The 12,769-nt window shown below is 39.6% G+C and overlaps 2 long non-coding RNA genes across 2 annotated transcripts; both read right to left on the reverse strand.

The window, feature by feature from the left end:
• Window positions 1-368: 368 nt before the first annotated feature.
• Window positions 369-7,422, reverse strand: LOC146442700 (uncharacterized). The gene is made up of 3 exons (XR_014849400.1): window positions 6,983-7,422; window positions 3,576-3,650; window positions 369-978 (listed from the first exon to the last, which is right to left on the reverse strand). It is a non-coding gene; the product is annotated as an uncharacterized LOC146442700 (long non-coding RNA).
• Window positions 7,423-8,148: 726 nt separating this feature from the next.
• LOC146442701 (uncharacterized) lies at window positions 8,149-11,617 on the reverse strand. Its single transcript, XR_014849401.1, has 3 exons — window positions 11,434-11,617; window positions 8,385-8,492; window positions 8,149-8,264 (listed from the first exon to the last, which is right to left on the reverse strand). It is a non-coding gene; the product is annotated as an uncharacterized LOC146442701 (long non-coding RNA).
• Window positions 11,618-12,769: the final 1,152 nt, after the last annotated feature.

Raw genomic sequence — 12,769 nt, forward strand, 5'->3', positions numbered from 1 at the left:
GGCTGACAGGCCTGCGCTTTTATGACTCGATTCTTTGTATTGTACACATGTGGGCATCTCTCAGGAGATAAACAAAGGGAAAACGTGCTGGAAAGGGGGGCAGAATTTGTATAAGACTAAATGCAGAACAAACTACCTTCCCAATTTTCTGCTAACATCCTAAATTGCATGAATAAATCCACCCCCTCCCCATCTTCCCTCTTCCCCACATCTGCTTCTCTTAATCTGTTTTTCCTGATCACTACAGGCTCATCTTCTGAGGAATTTCACCTCCCATTTGAAATCAAACAGTCTAACTCTTCTTCTGCCCCCCCGCCCCGTTCTCCCTCCCCCTTGCCAACAAAAGAGTGAGGTGGTCTTATGGGAAGATAAAAAGAATAGTTGATCATAAGAACTAACCTGGAGCCAACACCTTGGTCTTTCGTCCCTTCAGCAGTTTCTAAACCCTAAGCACCTGCAGCTAATTCTCATAGCTTCCAGCCTTGGTCTTGGATTTGCTGAGAGTGAGAGACTTTCTGGCACAGCTTTCACTGCTCAGGAAAAATAAGCTTAAAACCTCAGAGAGTCACCAACACACAAACACAAGGTTTAAAGCCCATGGTGCTCGTGCATGAACATGCCTGGGGAGAGAGCAGTCTGTGTAACACAAAGGCATCAGTAATTCTAAAAATGGCCACTAGCAACCTTAGCTACTGACCAAAAACATGCCAGAATTCCTACTGAGATCTCCTCCTTACCAACATAACAGGAATGTGATATATTTTTCCCTGAGCTGGACATTTGCAAAGGAGTTCTGGATCAAGTCCTCCTGGCTTTACTTACAGGACTTTTGATATAGAAGGACAAGGATTTCTCCTGCTTTCAGACCTGAAAACCAATGTGAATTTGTGAACCAGATTCTTAGCTGGAAGGCAGGTGTGTGAGTACTTTTGGGTCCACTTCAGCACGTCCTTGAAATCTGGTCATTAGTGTCCATGCCTAGAAGCCAAAACAACACAGGCAGTTCAGGACTTAAAAATCAAACCCTCCATTTTCATTCTATCTTCTTCCTCTCCTTTCTCTCTTAGCCTTCCTATATTCCAGTGGTTAAGTCAGTCTACCAGAAATGGGTGCACATTTGAAACCTCCAGCAGAGGAGGAGGAAACTGAAACAACACATTTCATGGCTGGAATGGATGTTCTGACCTAAAAATCTGTTTAAACTGTGGCACCTTCTTATGCACCGTATTTTTCAAAGATAGAGGTGGTTGGTCTGAAGGAAAGGGCCAAAGTAACCACAGTACTGAGTACTGCCAAGAAAGGCACCTAAGAGAAAAGTGGAATTTATCACGATCTTGTACAGAAATTTTTAATTTGTTGCAATAAGGAGCTCCTTGCTTAACATGTCAGTTTTTTGTGAATAATGATTCTAAGCAACTAACTTTTCCTTTCATGCAGGGACAATATATATATGGTGAATGTATTTTGGAGGTTAAACCTCTAATTTGAAGTTGATGGAGGCAGGGTCTGTTGTAATGCTATAAATCAGGTTTTTTATGCTAAGACTTAGAGCCCAGACCCTGTAGGACTATTTGAAGACTTTAGCTATATGAAGAGCTGAGCTATAACTTTGACTCAGTTTACACATCTGAAGAAAAATTCCATTTGCAGTTTGATTTCTTTTTTCAGTCCACAAAGAATGTTTTCATTCTTCACCTTTGAATATATACTCAGCATTGGTGTATTGTTTACATTTTTTCACGAACAATCACATATACATGGCACAGGCTAATTTTTAAAAATTTATTTCCCTTTTTCCCAGAGGTTAACCTGTGAAGGCAAATTTCTTCAGGGAAACTAAAGGAAAGGCCACACACTTTATATGTGTCAGTTCTTGTTCTTCCAAACTTTTACTGAAGCATGGCAATTTCTACCTTCTTTTTGTACCATACTCAACAGCAGGAATTTCAGTGTGGGTTGTAAAACCTGCTTAAGAGCCTGTGTAATTTACCTCATGTTGATTACTCTGTGTGGAACAGCTAATGGTACATGAGTTAATTAATCTATAGCTGCCTTGCCTGTCTGTGCTAAATAGTTGCAGCAGTTATATCTTTGAAAATCTTGAGATACCATTTTTTAAATTGTTACCAGTGTCTTTGCGCACCTGGCAGAAAGAGGCATTTAAATGATAGTCTAGGTCTCATTTGAGCCCAGGGTCTAAAGACATCTGTAATGTGAAAATGTCCCTGGAGAGAAATACCTTCCTGCAAGACAATGCTGTCAGCTCTTGGCTTGGGAAGAGACAGCAGCCAGGCAGGGCAGCTTTGGGTAAAGCTGAAGGGAGCTAAGAAAAGCACCAAGCTGCAAGCTTTGGGTCTTGTGTTGCTCCTCTATGCTGACCTGAAAGCTAAAAGGCACTGTGAAAGGCCCTGTGTGTTGACAGTCATATGAAACACTGTCACTATTAATTTCCTCTAGTGTCCCTGAAAATGAGCTAAGCAACCACTACTAAGCAAGGCTTCTGTAAAACATAAAAAATCCCATTTTAAATCTGCTTATCCCTGACGACATCCCTGCTATGCATAACAGGACACACACGGTCTGGCAGTGAACCACTGCTGAGGGGCAAAAGCACTGCCATTCCTGCAAACTGCTGGGATTATTTGCCTGTCCAGACTTCCAGGAATTAGCCATCAGAGCTGTGCACTGAAGTGGCAGTGGGAAGGATAGGCCAGAGCAGCTCAGCCCATCTCTCTGTGATACATGAGACTTCCCTCATTTTCCTCCTAAGAGCAACTGATGCTAGGATGGGACTGGCAATGCAGATGCATTTTTCAGGACACAGTAGGAGTGGTGGCTCTTAATTTGTTTGCAGCTCGAGATTCCTTTTTTTCTGGTTTGAAGACTGTAGTTCAAAGCACAGAAAAAGTGGCAGCATTTAGGTTTGCACACTCACTGTGCTGCTCAGCTGTGTGTCTCTGGGCACCAGAAAGCCACAGTAATGCACCTTTAACGTGACAAAGACATCATTTAAATATAGTGGTTTGTCACTGGATTATAGCCTATCTGGCATCCAGTCCCAAAATCAGTGTCTGGAGCATGACTTTCAGAGATTTTGTGCCACTTTACTTGAATAAAGGACTTTTCCTTTTAATGCTTAGGAATACATCGTTGCACTAAAACAGTCACTTTTCAACCCCAGCTAAAAATGCCCCTTTGGGGATTCTCAGCATATGGATAGTTACATTGAAAATCAATTCTTCTGACATTCAGAGCTTTCTTTTGGAGAGGTTTATTTGCTCTACTAACCATTTTAAGCCTCTGTGGCACCTTCTTACTCACCGTAACTGCTGTGCTTAGTACCTGGCTCATAAGCATTATTTGATTTCAGTACCCTGTACATTGTGTCACTTTTTAAATTAATATAAAAATTGCATCAGCAGTCTCCTTGTTTATGTTGGTGTTAAACCTCTCTTGTAGAAACGTGAGTGGTGCTGGGGAGTGTAAGGCATTAGGGATTTGGGGTGCACAATCCCCATCTCTGAAGTTCTCCCTCCCACAGCGCAGCTTTTCTCCCCAAGCCATCAGGTACATACCAAAGGCACTTTCTTCAGCACTGGTGATGCTCACCTCACAGGTTCAATTCACCTGCAGTGTGCAGGAAAACTTACCTGAGGAGAAAATAAAGAAGTTGAGTGCTAATATTGAGAAAGATGAATAAGAGCAGTTGTGGAGTGTCACACGCAAGACAAATTACAGACCGTGGGTTTGCTTGAAACATGCAAAGTTTTATATTGATCAGCCATAGAAAATTGAATGGATTACTTCCATGGTATGTCTAGTAGCCATGGCATCTTTTGGCTGCAAGTTTCTCCACTGCTCCAATTCTTTTAGGGGCCAAAGAAGTCTGTTCTTTTAGTTTTCAGTTAAATATTTTCTATCAAACTTACTTTTCTATTGATTTTTTTATTGGTGGTGGTTTTCTTTTAAGGAGAAGCCTTCATCTTATGATACAGAAGTTCATTTGAAAAACAATGAAGTTTGGTTGAGGGGCTTTTAATATATGCTTAGTCTTGAAAATTCTCTAGTGTCACCACCAAGAGAAAAATTCAAGCACCTGTTTTGGAACCTATGTTTTATACAATCAACTGTTATAACGTTTTTATTTTTGGCAAACTGGTCTAATAATTACAAAGAACAGTATCCATAGAACAACAAACTATTTTCCTAGTTAATTTTTAAATGTATTACTGTGACTTTCTTCCCCACTGCCATCACTACCCTACTTGTTGGCTCAAGTCTCTTTAAGATGGGGAAGTTACATCAGCAATTTCACCTACTCTGAAATAAGCTCGTGCTGCCCTGATTTATACCCCACGAAATCCTATTGCCCTCAGGGGGTTCTGCGGAGTGTAAGGCTGGGCAGAGTTTGATCCAGAATGTTAAATACTGGAACATCAAAGTTATAGGTTTATTTCAATTATTATTGGTCCCCATTGGTTATTTACTTATGCTGTATCTCAGCTACAGTTAAATTCTATGCTACAAGGTATGTGGGGAGAAATAAAAGCACAAATAGCAAGTGAGTGCATTGATTTGGAATGGGTTGAACCTGTTTTTATGCCCCAGGACACTGCAGAAGTGGAAGGATTTTCAAGGCTCCCCACAAAGTGACCTGAGAGTTGGGATTCTGAGTTGTCTGAAAAAACTGTTCTGTAAAGTGAGGCAGCTCTGGCACTGATACACCAGAAGCTCAACCATGAATACCACTACCCCTGAAGTCCAGAGGATTTTACATCTCAAGCTTCATAGAGTTTTCCCTCAGTAGCGTTTGGGCTGACTGAGATGCTCTGACCCTGGTATGAGCACCACCACTTTTACTGGTCAACAAAACATTTTTCCTTTCTTTTTTCATTGCACTCACTAATCAGGATCTAGTCTGCCTCACAACAGTCAGCTGCCATTGTAACAAGTTACAGGAAAATTATAATGCTTCCTAAGCATTTCCACAGAAACAAATTTCATGTGTGTGTGGGTGGACAGTAGGAGGAGAATAACCTTGGGAAAAGCACAATTATAAACAGCTGCAGCATGCATTAAAGGTAATTATGATTGATTCCTATAAATAATTCTTTGTGTAAATTTCCACTTAAGCTGGATTTGCTGTTTGGGTGCAGTGGACATTTCTGCATTAAGTGATTATGTGTTTTGATTGTTATTAAAAATACAGATTTTTTTTCCCCCACTATGGAGAGAAGATGGAGAAAGAAGACTTATTGTACCAGCATGAACTGCTAAAAATCTGGACTATCACAATTAATGGTTTAACAGCCTGGACATGACGAAATTGTTTGTGCCTGAACTACAGTGAAGGATTAAAATGAAAAAGAGTGCATCATCCAAAGTTATTGTCAGCAAAACCTCGTAACACTATTTCAACAAGATAATAAATGTATAATGATAGATAGCATCTGATCAAGCACTATGGAATAGCTGACTATATTAATAGGACGTGACATTTGTCCTGTTTAATGGAGAAGGTGCTGAGCACCTAGGCTTCTGCTATGCTAATTGCTTGGTCATTTGAAAAAGAAATCAATACAATACAGCCCTCACAGGAGAAAATCTTGACTGATTCTTTAGAGTTTCTACAGCAAAAATACACTAAATCATTTGCCTAATTCAACACTTAAAATTTCATTCATTCTCACATAAGATTTTACAACTGCCTATTACATGAACATTCAGTGGTGGTAATGGCAGGAAAGATGACATAAAATGACTGGGAGAAGGCAGGATGAGTCCTTTGAAAGCTTTCTGTAGCACAGTCCTGTTACAGCTAGCCATTTAGTGCAGCCAGAGAAGACAGGGGCTGTGATGGACCTAGAACATCTGTGTGCTCTGCTCTCATCTCCTGTATGGGAACCACCAAGAGCTGCTCAGCGCTTTGGAACAAACCAACAAAACCATCTTAAAGCAACTGTATTGCTACAGCTGCAAACTGACAACAACAGAAAATAAAACTAGGACATGTTTAAGGCCCTTAGACTAATTTTTAAGGCATACCTCTAAAACTGCATCAAAATATTTTGTGAATACAGTTTTTCACACTTGACCTCCATTTGTGTATAGAAATCAGATGCAGTACAACAGATAGAGACTCAGAAGCTGTATTTATCCTTTTGATCATAAAGACATTCCTCTATCTTTATTTTTCCTTAGAACTGGATTTAAAGAGCTTTTTTCTAAAGACTACATTACATTTTTTAAAATAAGCCAGCAAAAGGAAGAAAAAACAACAAAACAAAAAACCCAAACAAAAGAACCCACCCAAACCAACAAGAACAAAACTCCAAAAAAACCCCAAAAAACCAAATATCCCCCAGGCACCAAAAACCCCCCAAACCCAACCAGCAAGAGCTGTACACACTTTGTAAAAAACATTTTACATCAATCATGCAAATACACATTAGCAAAAAGGAAACGCATTAAGACTCATTTTCCTTTTTCCTCTGCCAGGTTGTTTCTTTTGTACTATATATCAGAATGAAAGTAATTCACCTCTCAAAACAAAATATTAAAGAACAAAATATGACTGTGAGGCACTTCTGCAGAATACAGTCAAATTTCCATAAAATGTCTGCAGGGTTTTGCACATTAAAATTTCTCTTACTCAAAATGTTTATGGAAATAGGTCATTATGCACATTACTAATAGAGAGCAATTTGTTGCTTTTAAAGGAGCTTTTATACTAATAGTTGTGAATAAACACATTTATCAGACATCCTAAATATAAACAATGTATACACTGGCAAGCATGGTACTCCTCACACACACAGTAGACATGGATTAAAGGAATTGCTCATTTGGGGCCCAGTTCTGCTGCCATGGAGCTCAGGAGAATTTTTGACTATTTTTTTTGGTTGACAGGAGATGAATAGTGTCTCAGGCACAGAAATGGGCTTCTGGAAAGCACCACAGGACCCAATAACTCAAGTCCTACCTGCTTCCACATAGCTTGGCCAGACCCACCAAGGCTCTTCCTGTGTTTAGTGAAGGTCAGAGCAAGGGTTGGGATGTCCAGGCAAAACCTATCGTTTGCAGTCACAGCTGCACAGTTCAGGCCAACAAGCCCAGACCCACAAAAACATCTTCCATCTGTGGAAAACAAAGCAGATTTTCTCATCAATAGTAGCAACTGTGCTCATATGACATCAGAATTCAATTTGAAATGATACATAACCCATTATCAGCACTTGGAAACAAAAAGAGAATGATAACAGCTATTGAAATTTTACTTGACTTCTGAGGAACAAAGAGGATACAGCTAGGCAATTAAACTTGTAGGTTATCATAGCATGGGAAACAACAGGGTAGCAGTTTGAAACTGCAGGACTCACTGAGGAACATCTCACAATGTATTTACACAGTAGCCAGTGTCCATTCTCTTAAAAATCCCACTTAAACCGCAGATTAGATCACGTAGAAAGTGCAAATGAAATGAGCTGTTTTAGGAAGATATGTTGATTCCCATGGTCCCTTGCTTGGTTGTCAGTAAAAGTGAAGAAAATGTAAAACATCTATCCAATTATTTCAGTTAATATACAAGCATTAGGCATTCAAATTCCTAATTAAGAGACAACATGCCCTGTCAGGCATCTGCATGGGCTATTGAACATTGCCTAGATTGTTCCATAATTATCCTGGCTTAATAGCTCTAAAAATGTAAGCAATGTGCATCCATTGAGGAAATGCACTGCTTATCACATGAGGAGGAACAGCACACAGAACATGCTCTGCCACAGTGTATTTGTGCTGCGGGTTTTTAGTGGAACATGCTTTAATTAACAGCAGGCAGCCTCAGCTTCGGAGCTGGCTGCTGTTGGCAAGGAGGAAACATAACTCACACATCGAAATTTATTTCCATGACCAGATTTCAACATGTAAAACTCAACTGTTGGAAGTGCTCCATTTCAGATTCCAGAGTCAGACACCAAAAAGAAGAGAGATCACGTGCAAAAATATGTATTTGTAGTGATTTCAGCACGATACTTTCCAAGCCTCATTTGTTAAAATCTTCCATCTCCCAGCCCCTACTCCAAAAAAAAAAAAAAATCAGCATCCTCTGGGGCAGTCATGTTGTCAAGGAAACAAGATTTTTACCATCTTCCATAATTTGCGCTGTCAGTAAATTTGCTACAATTTCCTTCTTTTTAAGCCTGATGCCTATGTTCAATATTTCACCAAAGTTGCCTTGAATGATGCAGCCATAGCATCAAGATGTCCTGTTCCAAAACCAAGAAAAAGGGAACAGGAAAATAGCCATTAACAGTCAAGAGAACTCATTATATTTTGTACTCAAGAAATTTGTTAACTAGGTGCCTTTAAAAGAGAGTTTATCATACCTGATCTTTGGAAGTGCAGAGTCTGCCTTGTTAAGCATTCACATTTACTGACTTACTGTTTATAAAGTCAAGTGCTCCAAAGATGAGGTATTTCTTACAAAAGCAATTCTGTAATGAAACAGAGAAACACAAATCAATTTATTAGATATCATCTGCATATGGCGCTATGAAAAAGACCTCAGGAAAAAAAGCACAAGACTGGTGTAATGTGTACTTTGGGGAAGCATATATAAATACCTTCAGGCACCACAAATTTAGATTGTTTACCTTTATTAAAAAACATTAATAACTTTGCCAGTACAAAAGGTGAAACACCTTTGTACCCAGTTTCCACACTGCATTCTTCCCAAAATACCTCTACTTCCGGCAAGCATAAATTCTATGTTTAAATTTCTTCAAAATAATGAAAAAGAGTATGAAGCAGTCTAGTTTTTTAACGGATGCAGGTGGAAGCCTTTAAAACAGGATTCCAGGGGCACCTTCATATCTTCTTCATATCTTCATACTTTCTACCCTTCCTTACACTAAAAAATAACAAATTGCTTAAATGTTTTGCTAAGCCCTACTCACCTCTTGGGTATTTCAATGAATTTAGTTGATATAGCTCCTTCACAATCAAACGTATTTTCATACGCCTAAAGCTTGTTGATTACAACCCATTTCTCACACTCAACTCCCGTGAAAAAAAGAGCTCTGTGTCAGTGTGCCTCTCGCAAATCAGGTAACAGCACAATTGAGCTGCTTTCCTGATGAGCCCTATCAAGCCCATTTTTGGAAATGATGCAAAATAATGTATTTCTCCCTTTTTCAGGCAAAGATATTTTATATCCTGCCTTGTATTATGTTGCATGTACTCTCTTCAGAGTGTACCATTCTCTTTTTCCAAAGTACACTGGAGAAGATGAGTACATCCATGCAGACTCTGAATCTCATTTGGGGAAGAATCAGCAGTTTACTAGTGGTCATCTTTGAATTCATGAGGGTATCATAGGAGTGATGCACCAAAATTGTATTATTGTGTTTTTGTTTTCTTGGTCATGGTGTTTCTGGCTACTTGGAAATAACCCAGTATTTCTAGACACAGGGACTAGTGCATGAGGAAATCCAGGGTGCTGTGGGTTTTAGGAAAACATCTGTGTCTCAGTGAGCATCCTGGTCTGGTGCAAGGTGTCCATTGGCAGGGTGTTTGAAACTAGATGATCTTTAGAGTTCCCTTCCAACCCAAACCATTCTACGATTCTATGGTATGTGAGACTTCTGAAACCATAATATTAGTGTGCAGCCTGCAAGTTGCCCTGGTGCTGGCAAACCCAGGATCCAGAGGATGTTCACTGCCTTTCCCCCACCCTGCTGTTGACCCCAGCGTTTCTACAGGGATCTGCCAGCCGTGTTCACCAGAGCTAGAGGAAAGCTCACACCCAGCTCTGCACGGCTGCTGTGCCCCAGCACTGCCCAGACGGGCACTGGGCCAGCCCCAAATTTTTATTTTTATTCTATTATTATGAACCTCGGGTGGGTGAAAAGTGCTCTTAATTCCAAATCTGAGATGCTCTGGGGGGGTTTGAAATGAAGCAAAACACATCTGCCTATTCCTCATTATTTTGTTGTTATAACCTTTTCTTACACTAATCCACATTTCTGTTCCACATTGTGAGTATGTGAGAGGCTGGAAATAGTCATTAAAATGTGATAATGCTGAAAATTCTAGCACATTAACACTGACATTTTGCCTTCTAAACAATCTCAGGTAATGAAGGTCAATACAAGCAAACAGTCTGTCTATGGCCCTTCGTTAGAGGCTTTCTGTGCTTGGACTTCACAGCAGGGGATGTCAGGCAGCGTTTTCCTCTGTGAGGCTTCTCTCCAAGTGCTTGCTGCAGCTGGCTTCAGCATATGGTAGAATATGAAGATATTTTCTGGGGTCCACTGCCTCAATCACTGTTTAATGATTAATTACTGCAGGCTGGTGTCAGGGTGAGACATTCAAGGCTTCAGGCAAAAGTCTTAACTACAGAATATGACAGCAGGCGAGATTTTGCCAAAATGAGGAACTTTGCACTGCTAGTTCTAATGATTTGCATTGCTTTTTGATCCATTTGTAAACAGCAAGATGGTAAAAGACTGAAATTATCAGGCAATAAATGCCAATAACAAGAAATTGTTCCCAGAGAGAGTCTTAGGATGTTTGGACTTGTTGAGAAAATGCTATAAACTAGATCTCTTGAAACAAAGTGGGGAATTCTGGGCTACCTTCCCTCAGACCATCTCCAAGCAGGAATGGACTCAGCCAGCAACCACCAGGACAAAGGAGGTAAGCAAGAGGCAGTGAACTGAGGCCCTCAGTAGCTGGGAGAGAAGGAACTGGGCTTGGCAGTCGCAGCTCCATCACAGCGGGTGGTGTGGAAGCCACACTGCTTTCTGTGCCACATCTGGAGCTAGGAGAGAGTCAGGGCAGCTCTGGATAGCACTCAGCAGAGTGCAGCATCCCATCAGCACTGCCTTCTGGGCACTGCTGAGGGAACTGAGATGTATTCCTGTTCCCCACAGGGATACGAAGGGCGATGGAAAGCTGCCTTCACCTTACCCTGTGGCTTACACTGTGCACAGCCCCACTGAAGGACAGACCCCTCGAGCCTTAACCCCGTAATCAGCAACCTCCCCCTCTACTTACAACAGCGTCAAATTGATGTAATGAGGACATAAGGGATCAAAGCTGTTTAAAGGGTTTTGTTCAGTTCATTTACAAATGCATCTTAAACCCCATTAATTTGCTTGCATGGCTCTGTGTGTATCAAAAATACCCATGAAGATACAATTATCTCCCACCTACAAAGACAAGAATTGTATGTGTGCTTTAATAAAGCCCAGGTTAATTTTCTTTAGATTGCCCTTCATCAAAAATGCAAAATGAGTGAAAATTATACAATTCACATTTAGTATCATATTGCAACTGCTTTGTGCTTGTGCCAGTGAGTCTACGGAGCAACAAAGAATTAGATCTTTCATCTCAAGTGCCTTTGTCTGTGATGAAAATATGAAAAACCCTTACTTTGAAGAAGGAGTGTTTCACAGTGGATAGCTTGTGATTCCATCTTCCTTGTGCGGCGCCATTACAGAAGCCAAATCTCACCATCTTCTTCCTAGCGAAGGCAGAACTGATTCGAGCTGGAAATGCTTTTGGTGATTCGATGAAAGTATTTTTCATTCCCAGGGAAAAACATTATCCAATACTTTTGGCTGTTGAAAGACAAAAATGTTTATGCTTTAGGAAAAGAGAAACAAAAGAAATCACTTTCTTTTCTTCTTTTATATCAAATAATTTCTACTGAAGTAAAAAAGAAAATCCTGTAGAGTGTATTTGTTTCAGGAAAGGTTAATTTCTGAGGAACCAAAATTACTCACTTTAGATCAACTTACTGTCTTATAAAGATATTTTATTTTCATGAATTAAATAAATTTTTCATAGTGCATAATCAAAATGGTTTTCTATTCCTCCAGGTTACAAAGTATGAAGAAGACTCAGCTGTCTACTAATAAAAAACTAATTTTAGCTGCACCCAATCTTTAGTCCTTTTATTATTATTGGAAGAGAATGATGCTAAGTGAGAAGCAGCAGATAATTAATGGGCAGGTTACCTAGCTCATACAAGTCACAATGAAATGTTACATTATTTGTCAGTTTTTAATGTGATATTAACTGGTGATGGGTGAACCATAAAAGGTTGAGAGACTGTTTGAATGATCACCAGAAGTATAGATGCTTATTTAAAATTTATCTGAATGTCTAAATACTGCTGAGTTGGGAGTAACTTAGTGCAGATCTCTAGGTAAAAAAGGATGATGACATAAAAGGCCACACTTTGGAAATGAGACTTTTGTACTCCCATGAGGACTGGAAATACCGTGAAAACGGCATGGCTTCTCTCTTGTTTCTTCTAACAGAAAGCACGAGAGAAGAATAAAGTTACTCAGCACATTAAAATCTCCAGAAAAGCCATGAACTTTTAGCTGCTATTAAAACATTAATCTGAATTAGTCTGCATATGTCTAATTTTAAAAGTAATATGAATTCATGATAAATAATGAAGCTATTATAAAACCAGATGGTTTTTATTCGAAGCTGCATTAAAAGAAAATTTGCTGCGCAGATCAAAAATTTTAATCCTAAAATTTTGTTGTGATCTTAAATACTTAAAAACAATTTTAGAGAACAAAACCTAGGTGGAACTACAAGGCCCATCAGACACAAAGGCACAACCTGTATATACATAGATAACTTTCAAGATGAGTCTCTCGTTGATGCCAACAGTTCTAAAGGCAAAAGCAAACAGTATTTGGCAACAGGAACTTTTAATGAGAATGTCATTAAGGAATTCAGTCCGTAG

Source organism: Lichenostomus cassidix, chromosome 1Ab (genome assembly GCF_008360975.1).
Source record: "Lichenostomus cassidix isolate B80296 chromosome 1Ab, HeHo_3.0, whole genome shotgun sequence".
NCBI classification, from domain to species: Eukaryota; Metazoa; Chordata; class Aves; order Passeriformes; family Meliphagidae; genus Lichenostomus; species Lichenostomus cassidix.